We start from the raw sequence: 13178 nt of genomic DNA, 5'->3' as shown, positions 1-13178 counted from the left end.
ACAATTTATTAAGCATGGAAATCAACTAAAATGAATTTCCCAATCTGAAAATTAAGCAAAAATAGATTGGGTTCTTCAATTAAAATGCAAACGCAAATCCACAACGAAGAGATAACAAAACCCAACCGAACAAGACATTAATCTCAAGGTTTCATTTCATTCTTTGCAAGGAATCAATGCATATGAAAATTAGTTGCCCATGGAATTCGAATCAACAAGAAAATATGAACAGAAATGCATAGTTAGGAGGAGAAAATAAGATAGAAAACGCAAATTCAAAGAGATAATGTGCATAAAACATTACTAATTCCTCCAATTTGTGGAAGAATCAACAAAATGCATGAACCCTAAACATGGGCGCTTTCCAAAATGTCAAAACAGATTGGGGGAAGAAGAAGAAGAAATGGTTGTCATTCTAAAAAATCCTAAACAAACGTGGTCACATCAAATCTGTCACTCCTATTTAGAAAAATGTCATTTTGCCACTTAGAATTACAAAAATGCCACTATAGGCTGAAAGTGCTGGACCAATAACGTGGACGACATGATTAACATGGCACAAACGTCGCGATGATGTGAAAATAACGTGGCAACTCTCTTCATCTGAAGATTAATTTCCAAGATCCAAAATCGCCTCACCCAAATACCTAAAAAGAATTAAAAACGAAAATTAGGCCAAATAATGTGAAATTAACCCAAATTCGGAACAGTGGCCCAATAAATCCAATAGATGAAAACACACTAAAGATAAACAATTAAGCACTGAACAACTATCAAATGGGTACACAAAGGTTAGTGGAATGGAGGAAAATAATGACTCATCACACCGAATAAGTGATCATCGCAAAAGAAAGACAAACAACAAGAGACACAAAGTGTAAGGGTAAGCTAGTTTATAAAAGAAATAATCATATAACATTTAAACTTGTTATATTATAAAATAGCATATTTCAAGGATTCATAAAAAGAAATACCAAACATATAATTGCAGACTTTCTAGACTCAATTATTCAGATCTATGCATTGACTCAAACATAGAATTTGTGCACTTGTCATAAAAATGGATTGTGGCAAAGGCCCTAACTCCCCTTGGTCTAATGAAAAGTGGATTACAGCAAAGGCCCTGACTCCACTTTGCCTAACGAACATGAATTAATTTCCTCTAGACAGGGTAAGTTACTTATGGCATCGGTAGATTAGTGGTCCCACCCCTAATCCTGCCATAAGAACCTCCTTCAAATCTCACCACGTAGGCCACGATACTCTATGAGTTTGTAAGCCTAGTAGAGTATAGGATAGCTTCTAACCAACACATATCCCTAGCTAATGCATAATAGCCTACTAGTGAGGACTACACTTCTTCGTTAGAAGCACAATCCTTATGCAACAAACGATTCAAATCAACTTTCTCATTCCAGTCCATTAAGATCCACTTTCATTCTCTTACCATCATCACATTTCCTCAAAATCCAACACTTCAAAACAAAGATGCAATCCAACTTTAACCATCTCATTCCACTGATTCTCTTTCATACTTTAAACCTTATCACTTTTCTATAAAACATACCCGCCAATCATACACAACTCATTCATCATATTCCATAATTTCATTTAATAAGCACTCTATAGCAAAAATGTTCGAGAACAACAAGTAAAACTTCATAAACACAAATAAAAACACAAATGTCACGCATGATAGGGGGAAGATGACAATTCATGTTAAAGGTGGAGAAACAAACAAAAGGTTGCAAAATTTAGCTCTATGATGCAGAATTTACACTAGTGTATTCCTTAGGTAACCAATGGATATTTCCATAACATGTGAATTCAAATACGAGAAGTATAATTCAAACAGTAAGTTCCATAGGTAACCAGTGGATATTTCCACAACCTATGGATTCAGCTACGAGAAATATATATCAAACCATACAAGCAAAACAACCATACTCATCACATATCAAATTCATCAACATACAATCATTAATTTAGAAAAACACTGCAAAGCAAAATAATACAAGCTTCCTTTACCTGACAAAGCAGCTCAATCGGCCCAAACAACTCAACAGACTCAAGGAACACCAAAACACCTTTTGCTCCAGAAGATGATCTATCTATACCTAGGAACAACAGAAGAACGATCAAGACCTACCATTATGATCACTGACCAACAAAGACTCATATTGATGATTTAAACATCACATGCAACCAAAGTAGGGTCACATGCAAGCCAGAATAGAGAAGACCCACAAGAAAATGAGCAGAAGTTCAACTTACATGGCTGAAGAAACTGATCGAATAGAAAGGAAGAGCTCGCCAAGAGGATCACCCTAGCGGTCTCTGATCTTCAAACAAATGAGCAGAAGGTGAGAACTTCTAGAGAGAAGTCAGAGAACTCTAAAAAAGTGGTTTCTAGAGAGATGGTGTATTTTTAAAATAATGAAACTTATTTATAACAAAACTATTTATACTAAAACCTTTTAATATTAAAATAATTGAGTCTCACTATTTTTAAATGACTATCAATTCTAAAATGACATTTTCTAGGGTTTTACAATACTAATAATAATAATAATAATAATTTTTCTAGTACTTCTTTTATCATATCAATAATATAATAATAAAATTAATATATTACATATTACTACTAATAAGAGTCCTAACTTTAACTTTACTAGTAATAATGTTAATAATATTAATAATATTAATAGTAATAATATATAATAGTATAATATAATAATAATAATAATTATTATTATTATTAGTGATAATAATAATACTTATAATAATAATAAATAAAAATAATATTAACAATAATAATAATTTTTTAGTATTTCTTTTCTCATATCAATAATATATAATAATAAAATTAATATATTACATATTAATATTACTGATATGAGTACTAATTTTACTACTAATAATGTGAATAATATTAATAGTAATAACATATATATAATAATTTTTGTTATTATTTTTATTATTAATAATAGTGATAATAGTAATAAATATAATAATATTTTTTTAGTACTTCTTTTCTCGTATCAATGATATATAATAATAAAGTTAATATATTACATATTAATATTACTAATGACAATACTAATATTATTACTAATATTAATATTATTACTAATATTACTAATGTTAATAATACTAATAATATATAATAGTAACATATAATAATAGTAACTACTATTATTATAATATTTATATTGGTTATAATTTTATTACTATCACTACAAATAATATTATTAATAATTAGAAACACTAATACTTATTAAAATATTCAAATAATAATATTATTTAAAATTAATATTATAGTTGAAATCATAAATAAATGAAAATATGAAAACAAATTGATTTTTGTAAGATTTGAACCAAAGTCCTTTTGTACCAGAGATTTAAAATGACAGAAAAAATTTATTTTTGTGACACGTGTTAATAAAAGAAAATGGGTAATGTAGTATCTTTTTTTCTTAATATGTAATAGTTGTAATAGATGCTATACTTGACAACACACTTTTCAGAAGTATGTTAATCACTGGAAAAGTATTTTTTTTTTTGAAAAGAGAAAAAGAAATCGAAGGATAAAACATTGAATGTAAAATTTTATTTAGTGTGAAAGTAATATTTTATTAAAAAAATCATGGTAACTATATTTGAACTTTTTTGGTAAAAGTATCAATTTGTTTTTATTAAATATATGTTTGAAAATGAATTTTGACATTTCAGCTTGAGTGACACTCTAAAATTTAGCAATCACATGCCATCACGTAAAATATATCATAAAAGAAGGAAAAGGAACAAAGACATGGGGTATAAACCAAATCCATGTAAAAACGAATATGCAACCATGTAAAAAAGAATATACAAAACAAACCCACTACAAAATTTAAATCAAATGAAACATAGGGAGTTCAAACCTATTACAGAAGAAGGTTGTGGTAATAACATGAGGAAATTCATCATATTACTTAAAATCCAACTTAGCATAATTATTTCTTTTACAAAAAGATGTTACAAATCTTTGTGTCGTGATAAATCTTCATATATTTTATCCATCTTTCCTTAAAGAGTAACAAACAATTTGAGGTAAGGTAAAAGCTTGACAGAGCAAACTGGAGTCACACTCAATCCAAACCACATAAAGCCTTAATTTCACAAAAAAACTCAATAGCAAGGATAACTTGTATAATTTCAGCATATGAAGACTTTTGTATCCCTGGAAAAGAAGAGAAGCCACCAACACCCTTGTTTTCTTAAAAAATGGCTACATTAGTAGAAAGATTTGGACAACGTCTAGAAGCACTGCCATGGAGGTTTCCTTCATGAGTGGGTTTCCCTGCCATGGAAGTTTTCCTTTGATGCCTAACTTCAAATATAGAGCTTGATGTTTCCTTATAGTAAAGGTTTCTTAAAATGTGGCTCAGTGCCAAATTCGCTACTCAGTCGTAGGATTAAAATTCACTTTTCTTAGTTCATTTTTTTGACTAGAGCTATAACTTTTGGGGTTAGCACCAACGTTGTAATTTCCTTCATTTACCTGCAAAAATAGCACATATGTATTATATTCAACCTTTTATGGTTTCTTAACACCACATTCTGTATTTATATGCAATTATGGCAATTCTAATGATTTTTGCATTGATTTAATGCAAGTGTCTATAATTGGTGTAATGTTATTTAACCCTTTTAGGTCTAAATTTATAGTGGATCCATCAGCTGAATGTTTAGTAGGTTATCCTTTGTATATCATTTTTGGGATTTCTTGCTTTTACTGATGATGACATATTCATTCTTAATCTAATATTTGTACTTTCTTGTACTATTTCACTTACTTAAGTATTATAATTTTTTTGCTCTTTAATTAGATTTTCTAATATCCATTCCTCAGGAATTTTACATATTACTTCTTCATGACTTAATCTTTTTTGAATTTTTATGATGATTTTCTAAGATTAGCTTTTACTAGTATTGTCTCATCTTTTGGTGAAGACCTTAGAGCTTTATAGTATAATCTATCTTTGTAGCTTTATAATAAATTTTATAAATTATTTATATTGGACCTGATAGTTTTTCTACAATTTCATCTGGGATTTGTATATATAATTTTATTGCATTACTTGTCTTATCATTTCTAATATTCATAGAAAAATTTGGATAACTTAAGAAAGAAAAACCATCATGTAGATTACTTTCTAATGTTGCAATTATTGAATCATTAAATTTTTAAGTCATATGTCTCTTATTGGACTATTTATTCCATAGGCTTTGCAGCTACTTGAATTAATCCTAAGTTAATAAAATTATATTCATCTTTAATATGTTGATTTAAAAGTGATTGTTCTGAGTTGTTAATCACTTTTTTATTCTTAGTTCCTGGATAAGTATACTCTAAAATATGGATTTCATCTTGCTTTGTTGACCAAAATTTATGTTGTTTATGTTGGCAAAAGAGGAAGACTTAAAGATAAAAAGATCTTGATGATGACAAGGAATCTCAAACAAATATTGGAAGATATTTTGAAGACAAGTTATTTTATATTTAAAGCTTTATTGTATTAAGTTAAGTATGTTTTAAGTAGTGTAAATTAGCTTAGATCATTATGGAACAACAACTAGCTCTAAATCTTTCAAGGATCCTTTGTATTTTTGTAAAATTCATAATGATAATCGATTATCACTTAGGATAATTGATTATCCTAAGTTTTGTTCAATTTTCCAAAAAGCCACTAGAATAATTGATTATCTATATGGATAATCGATTATCAACTCGAACTTTTGTTTTTAGAAAATGCACTGGAATAATTAATTACCACTTAGAATATATGATTATCCCTGGTTGTTTTGAACTTGATTGTTTAGTTGTGTGACCTAATTTTCGAACCTCTATTTAAAAAACTATTTTCCAACTTATAACTTGCCTTTTTCAAAACCAGAGTTCTAGTGTTGTGACTACAAAGTGTTCTCTGAATATTCTTAAAAATGGCTTTAAAAAGCTTAGTGTGGGTAGAGCGATAAACTTTTTTAAGAGGGTTATTTATCTCTTGTATCTTCAAGAGAGGTGTTTTATAATCCTTTATTCTCTAAATATGATTGTACTATGATTATTATAGTGATTAAGTTAATCTTTTTGTTTAAAGAGATTAAAAACTAGACGTAGGGTCTTTTGATCCAAACCAGTATAAATATATGTGTTGAATCTTCTTCCCTATCTGTTGCTCAATTACATCAATTGGTATTAGAGCTTGCTTTTATAGTTTTTCAATAAATTTCGAAAATGGTTGGACAATAGTCCTTCGCTTTTTACAGGTGAAAATCACCCTTTTTAGAAAGTTAGGATGCAAATTCTTTTGGAATATGTTGATAGGGGTATGTAGGATGTTCTGATAAATAGTTTGCTTGTTCTTCTTAATGTTGTTAATTATGTGTAGGAACCAAATCCTTTTTCACAATGGACTATGGATGAAAATAAATGAGCTCAATATGATGTTAAAGCAAGAAACATTATTTCATCTGCTTTGACCCTTGATGAATTTGATAGGATATTTATTTGCACTATGCACGTGAGATATGGGAAATCTTGCGAGTAAGTCATGAAGGAATGGACGACGTAAAACGGGCTCAGAAGAACTCTTTGATCCATGAATACAAAATGTTTCATATATAACAAGGAGAAAGCATCTACGATGTACAGAAGCGATTCACACACATCGTCAATAATCTCACAAGTTTAGGTAAAACTTTCGACACTGATGAAGTGCATATAAAAATTCTAAAATCTTTGAACAAGACTTGGCAACCAAAGGCGAGGACCATTATTGAGTCACAAAATCTTGCAACAATGTCTGTGGTTGCTCTATTTGGAAAGTTAAGGGAGCACAAGCTTGAACTAGGAAAATCAAATGAAAAAGAAGACCAAGGGAGAAAGAAGAACATTGCTTTCAAGACCGAAATTGTAAAAGGTAAAAAGCACAAAGAAGAAGAAGATTCTAATGATGATGAGAACTTGAGTCTTATGATCAAGAAATTTACAAAGTTGATGAAGGCCAAAGGTAAAAATCAATTCAATAGAGCAAGAAGACGGATAATCAAGGGTTATCCTCAATTTTCAAATGATATGGATGTGTAGAAACTGGACATGTCAAGGAAGATTGCCCAAATTCCAAGAAAAGTGAAGAAAAGAAGGACACAAATTTTTCAAGAAAAAGACATACATAACATGGGAGGATAATTCCTCAATTACACTAAGCTTTCCTGAATCTGATGCTAAAGAAGCAAAATTTCTCTTGATGGTTGATCATGACCTTTCTAATAGTGATGTAAGCTCTACTTGCAATGAAAATGATTATAATGACTTATATATGATGAATTTCAACAATTGTTTGTTAAATCTAGTAAATTAGATACTGCTCACAAGAAATTAAAATATGATTTTAAAGAATTACATAGTAAATTTGAAAAATCTCTTGAAAAAGAAGAAATTTAAAAAATTTAAATTTAAATTTTAGAAAATAAAGAAACAGAAATTGTTGAATGTGCATCTTGCAAAAGTTATATGTTTGACTTAAATATTTTAGAAAAACTACTTGAAGATGCATTAGAAAATAAAACTTTTGAAAAACCCGTTTTTAAGAAAAATAATCTAAATAGAAACAAGTATGTTCTTAATAATAAAATTAATTATAAAAGAACTCAGAGATTATGGGTAGAAAAAGGAACTGCTTACGCTATGAATGCATATGTTGCTACTTGTTTTATTGCATGAAAAATGGCCATACATCAAATAAATGCAATATCAAACATTTTGGTATTCCAAATGGGAAGTATGCTTGGGTGCCTGTTGTTAAGTGATTGTTTTATTGATCTAACCCCAAGGACCCAAATAAGTTGTTGGGGACCTAAAGAAATTGTTTTCTTGTTTTACGGATAACTTTTAAATCCAGAAAATCAATGTGGTATCTATAACGTTGATCGAGGTCGTACCCGACCAAATAAAACATGTAAATGCAGTACTCAAGAGTTAACCCAAGGTCGTCTCCTAGTGACCATTGTTTTCACTCAAAGGTTCCAAACTCAACAAAAGGAAGAATGGTTGGTTTGGCAGATTCAAATTTAAACACAAAATTAACAAAATGTAATTGCAAAACTTAATTAAACAGATTTCAAAATGTATTGATTCCTCACACTAACACAAAAATGCCTTATAACGTTACCCCAATAACGTCTGCCTAAAAAAAGCCCAACGTTAAAAATGACCGGTGACATTTTTGTAAATAACGAGACCTTTTTAACGTTTGCCCGCTCCATGTTAGACGTCACTTAACGTCTGTTTAAAAATACCCCGATGTCATTTAAAAAAGGACGTCGGACCCCTTTGCACCAGACGTCCCTCAACGTCGAACCCACACGCGCCAGACATCTCTTAACGTCACACTAACACAACACCAACGTTAAGTTTAGGGTTTATCTACCCGCGAGACGTAGAAACCCTTACGTTGTTCACTGTTTCCACGACATTTCCCGCTGGCAACCCCATTTCCGATCTCCTCCAGGTGAGTTTCAAAAGGTTTTCACCATTAAACTTGTTGGAATTTGATTATGGGTTGATTAAAATATTGTGCACACTTTTAATCTCTTTGCTCCTCATGAACGAAGCGATATGACTGCAGTCAGCGTTTCACACGAACTTTTTTCCTGTGCCTTGATTGCTTACTGTGTTTTTTTTCTCACGAACCCTTTTCTGTTATTGGTTTCAGGTGTGGGAAAGAGTTGCCTTCTTCTACGATTCTCGGATGGTTCTTCCGCAACTAGTTTCATCACAACCATAGGGTGAGTTTTCCCAATTTCGGACTAAAATTGCATAATCTTGTGTGCCAGAAGTTTCCTTAACATCACTAGGTCTACCCTCCCGATGCAGCATTGATTTTAAGATAAGAACCATTGAGCAGGATGGAAAACGAATCAAGCTCCAAATTTGGGATACTACTGGTCAGGAGCGGTTCCGAACAATTACAACCGGTAAGTGACGTCGGAGCATTAATAGTCCGACGTTAAGTGACGTCTGTTATTTTTTCAACGTTATTTTGACGTCACCATTACAACATCGGTGTTTGGGCAGACATCAAAGGTCGAAAATATCGGACGTTAAAAGGCTTTTTTGTGTTAGTGTTGATTCAACTAAAATTTCACCAATCACATATTACACAATTAATTGTTCTATCCAATTTGCTCCCATGAAACTCAAAATTAATCAACTAAATGATAATTAACACGAGTTAAATATGCCTTTAACCGAGCATACTTTAAGCAATTGACACCCACAGATTAAGCATATTGTGAACAACCCACACTCATTAAGCATGATTATAAGTCAGTTTAGGTGCAGAAACATAAAATTAAGATTAAACATCCATCAATTTTGTATTCTACCATGAAAATGCAACTTGAAGAAAGGCAAACCAGAATAGAAATTCAAATCAAAATGAACAACAACGTCATGGTTTCATTTCAATTTCTTCAAGGAATCAATACCAAAAGCTTAGCTAAACCAAGAATTTGAAAAATAACTCAAAACAGAAACAAAATTGCATTACAAGAGTAGAGAAAGAGTCAACAAACACAATTGTTTATTAAATGGGTCGAAGACCCTAAGTTGGGTGGTGCTCCAATGGTCTCAAATCACCAAAATCGAAAAACCCTAAGTGGGTGCTCTCCTAAGAACGTGAAAACACAATAGGGAAGAAGAGAGCTTTGCTGCCCATGAAAAAATTACCTAAAAACATGGTCACATCAGTACGAACCCACATATTTACAAAAATGTCATTCTACCACTCAAAATTACAAAAATGCCACTATGGGTTGAAAATTGTAGCCTAGTGATGTAGACATGACAATTGACATGGTGCTGACGTGGCAATGATGTGTAAACTCTCTCTTCATCTTACGATTAGTGTCTAGGCTCCAAAATTTGCTCCACAAAATACCTAAAAATAATTAGTAACAAAAGTTAGACCAATTAATGTCAAATTACTTAAAACTCGGAATAATGGTCCATTGAAGCCCAATTAAGGAAAATGCTCTAACAAGAGACAATTAAGCATTAAACAAGTATCAAAATGGGTACAAAAATGGCAATGAAATAAAGAAAAATAATGACTCCTCACACGTGGCTATTGGAAATTACTTAAATAAAATAATTTCTCGGGTCTCATAGTATCTTGATAGTGGATGCTCAAGACATATGATTGGAGATAAGAAGAAGTTTAAGAATTTTAAAAGAAAGGAACAAGGGTTTGTTACATATTGCGTAAGATACATAAAACTAGTGATGTTGATGGAGGAGATAACTTAGAGATCAAAGATGTGCTATTTGTTGAAGGATTAAAGAAAAATCTTCTCAACATAAGTCGATTATGTGCTAAAGGACTCAAAGTCATCTCTTAAAGTGACTACTACACCATTCATCGAAAGGACTATAAGGAAATCGCCTTAAAAGGTATGAGACATAATAATATTTACTTGATAGATCTTGATAATGCATCATCCAGTAATATAAGTTGTTTAGTTGCTAAAGAAGAAAATCCTTGGTTGTGGCATAAACGAGCTGCTTATATTCACAAGAAACATCTAAATAAGGAGTTAGTAATTGTTTTGCCAAAAATAAAGTTTGTAAAGATAAATTATGTGCTAAAGGACTCAAAGTCATCTTTGAAAGTGACTACTGCAGCATTCATTAAAAGGACTATAAGGAAATCGCCTTAAAAGGTATGAGAAATAATAATATTTATTTGATAGATCTTGATAATGCATCATACAGTAATATAACTTGTTTAGTTGCTAAAGAAGAAAATCCTTGGTTGTGGCATAAATGAGCTGCTCATATTCACATGCAACATCTAAACAAGTTAATTTCTAAGGAATTAGTAATTGGTTTGCCAAAAATAAAGTTTGAAAAAGATAAATTATGTGCTGCTTGTCAAAAAGGAAAATAAGCAAAGTCATCCTTTCATTAAAAAAATATTATTTCTACTTCAAATCCATTAGAACTTTTGCATATGGATTTGTTTGGTCCTTCTAGGATAAAAAGCTTTGGGGGAAATTATTATGCTCTTGTTATTGTTGATGATTACACAAGATGTACTTGGACTTTGTTTCTCACATTAAAAAGTGAAGCTCTTAAAGCCTTTAAAAAAATTTGCAAAGTTGATTCAAAATGAAAAGGATTTAAGAATCTAAGTTTTGAGAAGTGATCGTGATGGGGAATTTCAAAACGAATTATTTGAAAATTTTTGTGAAGAAAATGGCATTTTGCATAATTTTTCCGCACCCAGAACTCCTCAACAAAATGAAGTTGTAAAAAAAAATAGATCTTTAGGGGAACTAGCTAGAACAATGTTGAACGAATATGAAGTTCCTATATATTTTTGGGATGATGTTGTGAGCACTGCTTGTTATGTTTTGAATAGAATGTTCATTAGACCCATCTTAAAAATTACCCCTTATGAACTATTTAGAGGTAGAAAGGCTAATGTTGGTCATTTAATTTTTTTTATGCAAATGTTTTTAAGTTAAATAATGGGGAAAAAATTAGGAAATTTTGACTCTAAAGTAGATGAAGCTATTTTCTTAGGATATTCACTTACTAGTAAATCATATAGAGCTTTTAATAGAAGAACTTTAAATGTAGAAGAATTTATGCATGTTGTTTTTTATGAAATTGTGGACTTTGAGAAGAACCCTCATGGGTCAAGTAACACAAATGTAGGTGATGAAGAGTATATTAAAGAGGCCCTTGATGAAATGTATTTAAATTAGAACCCCCTGCCTCAATCTGAAGATCTTACTAAAAGTTGGAAAGTGACCAAGAGAATTGTCTATAGACAATATTATTGGAGATATATCAAAGGGGTAACTACTAGGAATATGTGTAATTTTTGTATTATAGTGGCTTTCGTTTCATAGGTAGAACCAAAGAATGTAGAAGAAGCTCTTCAAGATGATTAATGGTGCATTACAATGCAAGAAGAGCTAAATTAATTTGAAAGGAATGAAGTTTGGGAACTGATTCCTAGAAATGATTCACATAAAGTAATAAGAACAAAGCGGGTGTTAAAAAACAAGTTGGATGAATATGGGAACATTACTAAGAACAAAGCCAGACTTGGGGAAAAGGATATAGACAAGAAGAAGGTACAAACTATGATGAAATGTATGTTTTAGTTGTAATGTGATAGAGGTCGTACCCCACCAAATTAAAACAGTTAAATGCAGTTAAAATTAGTTGCCCATAGAATTCGAGTTTGGGTTCAACAAAAATTGAGATTCAACCATTCAAATGAGTTAAAATTGGTGCAGAAAACTTAAAATGGTGCAGCAAACGATAATGAGCAAAGAGAAACAGGGGATGAATGAAAACAACACTAAAAAACGTAAATGCTTCAATATAAATGTTACCCAAGGTGTAGAAAACGTGAATACAAATAATGGGTGTTGTCCATAACTCATAACACGTCAAAAATGAGTGGAAAACGTGAAAAATAAGCATATGTCTCCATGGGTCACCTTCAAAGCTTCAAAAACCTAAAAATGGAGAGTGGAGAAGAAGGTGGTGGCAGGAAAATGAAAACTCAATCTTCCTATACGTGGTCACATCACCACATATTCATATAATTACAAAAATGCCATTCTGCCACTCAGAATTACAAAAATGCCAAGAAGGGTTGAAAATGTTGACCCAATAAGGATGGGCTAACTGAAATGGCATAGACGTGGCAATGATGTGGAAATGATGTGGCAACTCTTCAACTGAATATTAATGTCCAAGCTCCAAAATTGCTTTACCCAAATACCTAAAAATAATTAAAAACAAAAATTAGGCCAAATAATGTAAAATTAACCCAAATTTGAAACAATAGCCCAATAAAGCCCAACAAATGAAAATACACTAAAGATAAATAATTAAGCACTGAACAACTATCAAATGGGTACACAAAGGCTAGTGGAATGGAAGAAAATAATGACTCATCAAAATCGACCACACTTACCCTTTTGCACTCCTGGGCAAAATTAAAAAGTAAAGCAAAGCAAGGACATCACAAACATAACAAGAGAGACAAAAACAAACACAAGACAAACAGACTCGAAACGGATGAATGGAAACACATCCAACACAGAAA

This window comes from Vigna unguiculata, chromosome 11 (assembly GCF_004118075.2).
Source record: "Vigna unguiculata cultivar IT97K-499-35 chromosome 11, ASM411807v1, whole genome shotgun sequence".
NCBI classification, from domain to species: domain Eukaryota; kingdom Viridiplantae; phylum Streptophyta; class Magnoliopsida; order Fabales; family Fabaceae; genus Vigna; species Vigna unguiculata.
This window is presented reverse-complemented; position numbering follows the sequence as displayed.